Genomic DNA, 10,574 nt, shown 5'->3' with positions numbered 1-10,574 from the left:
AAATTGATACTGCAATTGGCACTGTACCTACAGCCAAAGCAGCAGCAGAGGCAATCAACAGTGGAGGTGGTTGAGGGCAGAGGCAATCAGCAGTGGAGGGCAGGCCGCAGTGGAATCAGCATGTCTGCGTGGTCGTCTGGCCGCCGGAGAAGATCCGCCTTGCCCTGCATGGCTGCCTGCTGAATTATTCAAGAGGGGAGTGGCGACCGGGTCGGACGCGAGCAGGGCCACGAGGAGGAGGCGCCCGTCGAGGTGGTCGCCTTGGAGGAGCAGCCTCATCTGGGCGGCGGGGCAGCTTGCGTCCGTGCGGGCGGCCCACGTTCGCAGCGGCGGAGCAACCGCAGCCCGCAGGTGGGCGACGGCTCAGGTGGGCGTCGGCGTAGGTGGTCGCCCGCTCTTTCTACGGTGGCTGCCAGCTTGACAGGGGAGGAGGAGACGCCCGCATCGTGGCGTCGTCGTCTCCGCCTGGTTCTTCTGCCTCATTCCGCAAGGTCCCGATCGGGGGCGCTGGATTCTACGGGAATTGCGGGACCGGGGCGGCCTGGGTTTGAAATTTGCCAGATATTACACAGTTCCAGAATTTGCTCCAGAACGTCGAATGGAGGGAATAACTCTCACACTCGGTTGCACACAAGGGATCGTCATTGTCATTGGGGTTAATAATCTGAGAAAAATAAAGCAATCAGCATGTGCATTGTTTGGAGAAAAAGAAATAAACCTGAGAGAAAGGACTCACGGGAAGTGAAAAGGGTGGGACGGTTGGGATGGGTGCCCGCTGCATGCCTCAGCACAACATCCGCTTCGTCCTCGCACTTTTCTGAAGAGCTGCCTTTCTCAATCCAAAGGTAAACACCGACTTGTTGTAGGGAAGGGAGGTGCCCCATGCGGACATCCAGGTCACCGCTGGCAATATCCGACGCTCGGGCTGAGAACCGCAGGATTTCAAGTTTTGGCATAGCTCCTCGGGGAAACATAGATGGCCCCGTGAGAAAATCATGGAAGCGGCACTCTCTCAAACATGGGAATGCATTAGAACCAATGACGAATGCTTCAACACGAGTGTGCTGAGGTTTGTTGACCCAAAGCCAGAGAAAACGAAGAGCGGGAAGCTTCCCGAGGATTTGAATGTCTACTTCCGGCCGCACTCTTGTCCACTTCAATACTCATGGAGGAGAGGAGGGGAAACGATGATGAATTAACCCACCTAGGTAATGTGGTGGTGCATCTTTCAAACCAAATGTACCGAAGCTGTGGGGAGGGCACCCAACCATCCCAGCTGACATCAAACCTTGCATCCCCTACCCCGGAAATTGTTAGACTCTTCATTTTCCGCAGCTTGCCCAGGGACACCACCAAATAATTACACATGCTCTCATCGTTCCCATTCCAGTAAAGGAAGAGCACTCTCAGCTCGACCAGTTGCCCTAGCTCTTTCACATCCACCAATTTTCCTGTCAGCTCTTCTAGTGACGTCAGGTTCCCAATCCCAGCTGGTAACACTGAATTGGGTGCATTTAGGCATATCAAACGTCTTAGACAGACAACACTTGACGGAATCACTGCTACAGTTAATGCTAAGTCGAGTATCTCCAATAACTGGAGCTTCCCTATTTCCACAGGGAGCTCACGAACAGAAGTTCCTCTTAGCCCCAGATACCTTAGGTGTAATAAATTCTCAATATGCCTGAGATCAATACTGTGGTGATTTCTCCCAAGATCACAACCTTCCAAATCCAATACACGTAAAACTTGAAAGCATGAAATAGTCTGGATTAGATCAATATTTGTTCTAAAGAGAACAATAGATCTCACTTGTGGCATACTTGTGGTATCGACCCGATGGTTGGTGGGCTCTGACATGCTGTTTTGAAAAGATAATCTGCGACTCTTCCTATGTGAAATAAGATTGCTTTGGTGAGTACCATCTACTATTGTAGCAAAGTTTTGTTCACTGGACAAGGAACATAACAGATCAAGCACCATATCATGCACACAACAAGCTTCTGCACTTCCTGTAGCATCAACATCTACTGGTTGAATCAAATTTCTATTTGCGAGCTCATCGAAGTAACTCTCTCCGAGCTCAAATAGTCCAGTTTCTTGTTCTCCACCTTGCACAAAGCCTTCGGCTATCCACATCCATATCAACCGGTCTCTCCTTATCTCAAAATCCTCTGGAAATATACTGAGATATAATAAACAAGTCTTCAAATGAGAAGGTAAATCGTAATAACTAAAGGACAATATTCTCTGCATGTCCTTCGCACTACCACCTTCCGTAAGTCCACGACCAATAGAGCCAAGTATGTTGTCCCAGTGATACTTTGGCTCTATCTGTAGATCTTGACCATTTCTAGCTAAAATACTAGCAATGGTGATGATGGCTAGTGGTACTCCGCCACATTTCTTTAAGATTTCTCTAGATACTAGCTCCAATTCAGCAGGGCAATTACTTCCATGAGGAAATATTCTTTTGTAGAAGAGTCTTTGGGAGTCATCATCAGTAAGAGGATTCATCTGATATATTATATCATCACAAGAAGAGCAACATGCTTTAGAGATGCTGCCTATGCGTGTGGTAGTCATTACTCGACTACCGAGACAGTTGTCAAAGAAAGCACACTTGATAAATTCCCATGCTTCTTCGTCCCATATGTCATCGATTACGATGAGGTACCTGTATTTTTTAAAGCATTAGTTTGCAAATCAACGAATATAACTAGGTCTATATATGTTTTGTCCATAAGTCAGCGATAAATTAATTAGGATGTGGTATTGCCAGCTCAAAAAATTTATAAAAAAGATTAATCGGTTAGAAACATATATTGTGCACAATTGGAAGATTCATATAAAACATAAACGTAAGGCCTAAACAGTGTCCATTTAATAGAACCAAAATAAAACTGACTTGGGACACTGTAACACCCTCGATGCGACTATATCTCCCACGTGTCGAGGCACGACTTAGAGGCATAATCGCATTGAAGGCAATGTCGCAAGTGAGGTAATCTTCACACAACCCATGTAATACAATAGGGGAAAAGTTACATAGTTGGCTTACAATCGCCACTTCACACAATTACATGAATAAACATTACATCAATCAAATACACTCATGGTCCGACTACGGAACCAAAATAAAAGAAGAACCCCAAATGCGACAAAGGTCCCCGATCGACCCCAACTGGGCTCCACTACTGATCAACTAGAACGAAACAACATAAAGGACAAGATCTTCATCGAGCTCCTCCTGAGCTTGGTAGCGTCGCCTGCACGAACTCATCGGCACCTGCAAGCTGGTTTTGGGAGTATCTGTGAGCCACGGGGACTCAGCAATCTCGCACCCTCACGATCATGACTATTTAAGCTTATGGGTAAGGTAAATGTATGAGGTGGAGCTGCAGCAAGCGACTAGCATATATGGTGGCTAACATACGCAAATGAGAGCGAGAAGAGAGGGCAAAGCACGGTCGATAAAAGTATGATCAAGAAGTGATCCTGGACTACCTACGTCAAGCATAACTCCAACAACCGTGTTCACTTCCCGGACTCCGTCGGAAAGAGACCATCACGGTTACACACGCTGTTGTTTCATTTTAATTAAGGTCAACTTCAGGTTTTCTACAACCGGACGTTAACAAATTCTCATCTGCCCATAACCGCGGGCACGACTTTCGAAAGTTCAAAACCCTGCAGGGGTGTCCCAACTTAGCCCATCACAAGCTCTCACGGTCAACGAAGGAATAGACCTCCTCCCGAGACATTCCGATCAGACTCGATATCCCGGTACTCCAAGACATCCTCGACAATGGTAAAACAAGTCCAGCAAAACCACCCGATGCGCCGACATCCCGATAGGAGCTGCACATATCTCGTTCTCAGGGCACACCGGATAGGCTAAGCGTACAGGAGCAGACGTAACCCAAGTTGCCAAGGGATGGCCCTGCACGGTGCTCTGGGTTGGGCCAACACTTAGACAAGCACTGGCCCGGGGGTTAAAATAAGATGACCCTTGGGCTGGCCTAACCCAAGGGAAAAAGGCTAGGTGGCAAATGGTAAAACCAAGGTTGGGCCTTGCTGGAGGAGTTTTATTCAAAGCGAACTGTCAAGGGGTTCCCATATACCCAACCGCGTAAGGGACGCAAAAATCCGGGAACATAACACCGATATAACGGAAACTAGGACGGCAAGAGTGGAACAAAACACCAGACATAAGGCCGAGCCTTCCACCCTTTACCAAGTATATAGATGCATTAATTAAATAAGATATATAGTGATATCCCAACAAGTAAATAAATGTTCCAACAAGGAACGGCCTCCATGTTCCAACAAGGAACAAACTTCAATCTTCACCTGCAACTAACAACGCTATAAGAGGGGCTGAGCAAAGCGGTAACATAGCCAATCAACGGTTTGCTAGGACAATGGTGGGTTAGGGGCTGAACATGGCAATTTGGGAGGCTGACAAGCAAGTGGTAGGCATCGTAGCAATGGCAGAGCAAAAGAGCGAGCAAACTAGCATAGCAAAGATAGTAGTGATTTCGAGGGTATGATCATCTTGCCTGAAATCCCGCAAGGAAGAAGAACGAGTCCATGAAGAAGACAAACGGACGAAGACGAACGAATCCTCACAACACGACGTTACCGGAATCAACCCGAGGAAGCAATCACCGGAAAAGAAGCACACAACATAGTAAACAACCAACACATCAACATGGCATGATGCACAATCGAGTATGATGCATGTCCGGTTTAAAGAGGGCATGGCATGGCAAAATGCACAAACAATTCTGCAAATTAAGTGGAGCTCAATATGCAATGAGATGCATATTGACAAAACACCACATCAATTATTTAGTTCTCTCTCGTTTATGTACCCAACAATGTTAAATGTTATTAAACATGGCAAGAGGGGAAACATGATGAAACTATCTAATCTAGGCAAGTTTAAATGAGGCCGGAAGCAACGAACAACAATTCCGGAAAATCCTCATGTGCAGATATTAGGTTTGGTCCTGATCTGTCCTAAACACAATTTTAGAGTTACTTAACATGCAAATAAAGGTCACCACGATAAACTAGGCAAAATTCTACCCCATTTACATATAAAGTTTATTAAAATCGGAGTTACGGTTAATTATATATGAATTAAAGCATTTTAACATGGCATTTAAGCAAATTTAACCAAACATCAATTTAAACAATTTTAATTGTTGTTACCATGATGCGGATGACATGAACAAGTTTAAAGCAATTTTTATGCAAAATGTTGATAAGAGCATTATGAAGCATTGTCACCGTGGTGGAAGGAAAAAGGGGGTGCCACGGCAACGAATCCGAAAATGATGCCACGGCAACATATCGGTTCCGGTAACTCGATTGAGATCCCGGTGCAAACGGAAGTGCGGCGGTAGCGTGACAGGCGATAGAAGGTGGGGTGATCCCGGATACCGGGTTCCCACAAGATGGTGGCAAGGCAAAAGAGGGGCAACGTGCACCGAACAACTCCGACACGGAGCAAACACGAGCATTTCATACATCACACATGCATTCGTTCACGGCGGTCGTCCCGGGGTTATACCTTTGAAGCGTGCGTTATCGGAGTGAATCGGTTCGGAGGGGAAGTAGTCGTTCTCGCGATGGTAGTGGAAGTAGGGGTACATGACGACATCGAGGTACTCGCGACGGTAGTCGTTCACGTTCACGTTACACGGGTCTTCGGCGACGGTCGTCGTACATGGTTCGGAGTGGTACTTGCGACGGTAGTGGTACACGTTTCGTAGACGTTCGAGCCATATCGGTAGCGGTACTTGATGAATCCCGAAACGGACTTGGCGTCTTCGTGCGTAGGGGTACTTGGCGTTCCGGTGTGGTAGTCGAACTTGATGGATTCGAGAGCTCCGGGCGTCGTGGTACTTGGCGAATCCGCGTAGTCATGTACGTTCCAACATCACACTTGAAGGGACACCGACGGCGTGGTACTTGCCGCAAAACTTTGTAGTCGTTCGGGCGCCTGTGGTCTTGACGGTCCAACACAAAGCCACGGAGAAGCACTTGGGGTCTTCGGTCATCTTGCTTGGCAGGTCGTCGAGGTGTAGCAGGGGGGGTCGAGGCCATGGCGCGCGGAGGAGAAGCAGGGCCGGGGCACGTCGAAAGAGTGCAGCAAGCTCCTGGCCGCACCGGCGCGGCACCGGAGCAGGGCCCAGCGACGCAGCAAGGCAACGAGGAGGAGGCCTCGGGCGTGGAAGCTGCCCGCTAGAGGCGAACGGCAGAGAGGCAGGGCATCGACCTGCCGGCTCGAGGAGGACGAGACGGGGTCTGGCGACCGGGCGATGGGGGCGCGCTGGCGATGATGGAGATCGGGCGCGGCGGCGCTAGTCGTTGACTGTGACGGTTCATGGCTCCATGGTCGGCTCGAGCGACGCCGGGAGAAGGTAGAGGCGGCAGGCACGCGGAAGGAGCAGGGGAGAGGCGGCTGGGGACGAGGCAAGAGGAGAACCAGGGGGCGACTAGGTCGCCTGCAGGTGACCAGAGGCTGGCCGGGGTGGCCGCTGGCGGCGTCGGCGTGGGAGGATGGAAGGGTGAGGAGAGGGGATCGAGAGAAGTGGAGGACGGCGCGGTCCTGGGACTCGAGAGGGAGATCGAGGAGAGGGAGAGGGCGCGTTATCTCCTGGCGGCGCAGGGAGAGATCGAGAGGGAGAGGCCAGGGGATCGGGGCTAGCTAGGGTTAGGATGGCAGCGGGGCTGTTGGGCCGGCGCGAGAGGCCCAGGTGGCCGGCGGGAATGGAGAGGCCCAGGTGGGCTGCGGGAATGGAGAGGCCCAGGTGGGCTGGACTCTCTTACTCACTTTCTCTAATTTTCTTTAGCAGAAAACGATTAAACAGAAAGAAAAGAAAGAGGGGGTTAGGGGAAGAAGTTGGACAGGCGGATAATTTTCCCGGACTCACAAAAATGCACCTGTTCCGAGAAAATTAGAAGTGGCATGATCGAAAGATTTAAATTCAAACTCATTTGAATTTAATTCAAATGGGTTTGAACTAGGACTAGGTTCTAGGAGTGCCCAAAAATGTTGAGATATTAGGTGGAGCTCCGGAAAATGATTAAAGGACATGTGACAAAGTTAGAGGCCAAGAGAAGAAATAATAAAAGGCATTGGGATTTTTGCAAGTGTGTTCCGGTTAATTCCAAAAGAATGATATATTTATTATAGCTCCCTAATATTGGGAGGATATATTATAAAGAGAAGTCATCCTTCCCTCGATTTAAATGGATCGAAGATCCATACGAATTATTTAGTTGAGATGCAAAAGATTATGACATGATGACAAAATGACATGATGCAATGCACATGATGACGTGACATGATGCAACACGCAAGCACATGACAATGCAACAACATCGAATAACTGCACGACACCTGGCACATCGGTCTCGGAGCGTTACAGACACGATATTTACTAACTAGCATTCATGGTCGCCTGGAAAGAATATTGACAATCTTTTGCTGCTACTTACGTACCTCCTATCTTGAAGAAATATTCTCAAGTCATCGAGGAGTTGACCCTCGTCCCTAGCAGCTTCGTTGATGGTTGCATACTTGCTCTTGTCAAGTTCATATAAGAGCTTCTTGAAAATCTTGGTCATGTCAGGATTCTGCGACACGGAAACAAAAGCTACACTATCAAACTCCACTTTGATCTTGTCATAGACTCACTACCGGAATCGCACCCTATGCCGACGGCCAGGGCCGTCGGCATAGCCCCGAATTGCCGTCGGCACAAGCCTATGCCGACGGCCCCCGTCGGCATAGGGCCGTCGGCAAAATATCCGTCGGCGTAGCCAGGAATGCCGTCGGCATATAAAGGCCGTCGGCATATCGACCTATCCCGACGGTGTCCGTACATCTATGCCGACGGCCACGATCGTCGGCAACTTTACCGCCTAACGGCGCCCGCCGTCAAGTCTGCCCAACGACTGGTCGCCACATGGCACCCCTATGCTGAAGGCCAGGCCGTCGGCATAGGTGTGCCACGTGCCGACCAGCCGCTGCTCGTGGACCAGGGCTATGCCGACGGCTGGCCCGTCGTCATAGTTTGAAACTAAGCCGACGGCCAGGCCGTCGGCATAGTCCTTCAAACAGACTTCCCAGTAGCTGACACGTGGGCACATATGCCGACGGCCTAGCCGTCGGCACAGTTTTAAACTATGCCGACGGCTATGCCGTTGGCACAGGTGCCCACATGTCAGCTACTGGGAGCTCACGCTAGCCCTATGCCGACGGCCTAGCCGTCGGCATAGTTTGCTTTTGCTTTTTTTCTTTTTTCTCTTTGTTTTCAGATCAGTTCAATTCAAATAACATCACTTATATAACAGCACATATCAGCAGCACATATCAGCACATATCAACGAACGTAAGCATAAGCATCATCACAATAATAGATCATCATCACACAAGCATAAGCATATCAACGAATGTAAGCATAAGCATCATCACACAAGTCAGGTAAATGATCATCACATCTCAAGCATCATCGAGCACCATCACAACAATAGATCAGCACACACAAGTCATGTCAAGCAACATCATCACATCTCAAGCATCATCGAGCACCGCGGAGGTCGTCACCGCCAAGACGGCCAAAGTCCAGGTCATCAGTGCTAGCGGCAGCGCTACCGCCAAGACCGCCTCCTCCTCCGCCTCCGTGGATCGGAGTGGTCGGGCTCCGTGTCTCCGGAGTGCTGCGAAGACCACCGCCAACGGTAGATCCACCTGTTCCCTACATGTTGAAAAGACATATGCACGGGATCTATGACTGTGTTGAAAGGCATGACATGCTTAGGGTGAATAGATTGAGGATGAACTAACCGGCGAGGGGCCAGCGTTCTGTGCCACAAACTCCTCAAAGCTCATCAGCACTGGTTGTGCTGGAGGGCATTGTGCTGTAGGGAACTGAGGACACCTGCCGGCCGCCATATCCTGAAAAGCTTGCTGCATCTGGCTATCCCTCTGCACTTGGTGTTCATAAAGCCTCTGATGCCACGCCATGGTCTCCTGGCGTGTGTACTCCATGTAGGCCTACGGTATGACATGATGGAACTCATAAAACTACTAAATGCGGAAAATGAAGTGAGAAATGAAGATAAGAGGGAAAATACTTACAGATTGTTGCTCCTGAAAGAGGGACTGTGTACTAGTCACTGGCTGGCTCGTGCGCTGGCTCAGGCTCGGGTCGATCCGACGAAGCTGTGTGTAGGAGATACTAGGAGTGATCACAGCATCGAGAACCGGGTCCCGACCGTGATCCTTGGGCCCCATCCTCACCACCGCCATGTCGTCCAGAGGCGCCGCAATGGGGTCAGGTGTGTCAGGATGTAACTCCAGATACGCTTCAGAGTAGGCCTTCTTCCTCCCTGCGGTCTTCTTGCCGTAGTACTTGGGCTCGCCAGGCTTGGGGTCCTTCCGCGTATGGGCGATCTCCCACGCCTGCATGTGTGAGAGCGGCCGCTTCAGTTTCTCCTCCTGCACCACCAAACAGAGGTTAGTCATACATAAGAAAGTGATGGTAAATAGAAGAAGAAGAATGTTTAATGGGGTTAGTCATACATTAACTGCCTTGTGGAGATAGTGGTTTCGGTTTCCCTGAGCATGTACTCCCCCCGTCCCTCGGTTAGCCTTATTTTGGGTTCTCATAGCCGTCCAGGCTCCAGCCTCACCACACCAAAGATCCACCAATGCCGCCCAGGACTCGTCTTTTCCATAACACCAATTTGGACACACCTACATAATAAAAGCATAAAGCATGTAGGTGTGTCCAAATTGGTGTTATGGAAGTATAAAGCATAAAGCATAATGTACCACAAGGTAATGAAAGCATAATGAAAAATCTTTTATACTTACCGCCAAGAACTCGGGCCTCTCCAAGGTAATGCCCATCCTCCGCGCCTCTTCCTTGGTCATCTTCACACCAAGATAGTCGTGGTAGTATGTGGAGATGGCCACATAGCGCACCTCGTACTTCATCTGGCGGGCCTTCTTCTTGCATTGGCGCAACACGATCTGGTCCGCTCTAGCCCTGTGCTCCGGAAGAACTCGATAGAATTTCTACAATCATGCATGAAACAAGAATGGGAGAAGCCATGAGTTAAATCATTCATGAAACTAGAATGGACTTGTGCTTCTGAAGAGAACTCACCCAGAAAGTAGTGATCACGGCCTTGGCATGGGTCTCATGGTCCGCGTGGCGGGCCGCTTCCCAGTGGTCCCAGCTCGTGGCCAAAACCCGACGGTCCGGCTGCCTGACTGGATCAGGACAGTACAACCCCGGCCAATATAACTTCAGCAAGACGGTGATGAGGCCGTTGGGAATACGGACCCCTTTAGAATATATCCAGTTGCTGCAAAAGAATGAACTATTAGCATGTGACAAGAAAAATAAATAACAACCGGAATAAGCATGTGACAAGCAACATAATGAACCACTTACTCTTTTCCCGTGGGCTCAATGAGCCACTTCTGCTCCTCAGTAGCAGGAACCTGCTTTGGTAGCTTTGCGTTGCCACGCAGCCACCCCTTC

The 10,574-nt window shown here is 49.5% G+C and overlaps 1 pseudogene; it reads right to left on the bottom strand.

The window, feature by feature from the left end:
* Nucleotides 1–458: 458 nt before the first annotated feature.
* The window catches only part of LOC123061898 (disease resistance protein RGA5-like), a 29,700-nt pseudogene continuing 19,584 nt past the window's right edge, over nt 459–10,574 (bottom strand).

The sequence above is a fragment of the Triticum aestivum genome, chromosome 1A (assembly GCF_018294505.1).
Source record: "Triticum aestivum cultivar Chinese Spring chromosome 1A, IWGSC CS RefSeq v2.1, whole genome shotgun sequence".
Classification (NCBI taxonomy): Eukaryota; Viridiplantae; Streptophyta; class Magnoliopsida; order Poales; family Poaceae; genus Triticum; species Triticum aestivum.
The sequence above is the reverse complement of the archived record's forward strand: the minus strand, read 5'-3'. Positions and strand labels throughout refer to the sequence as shown.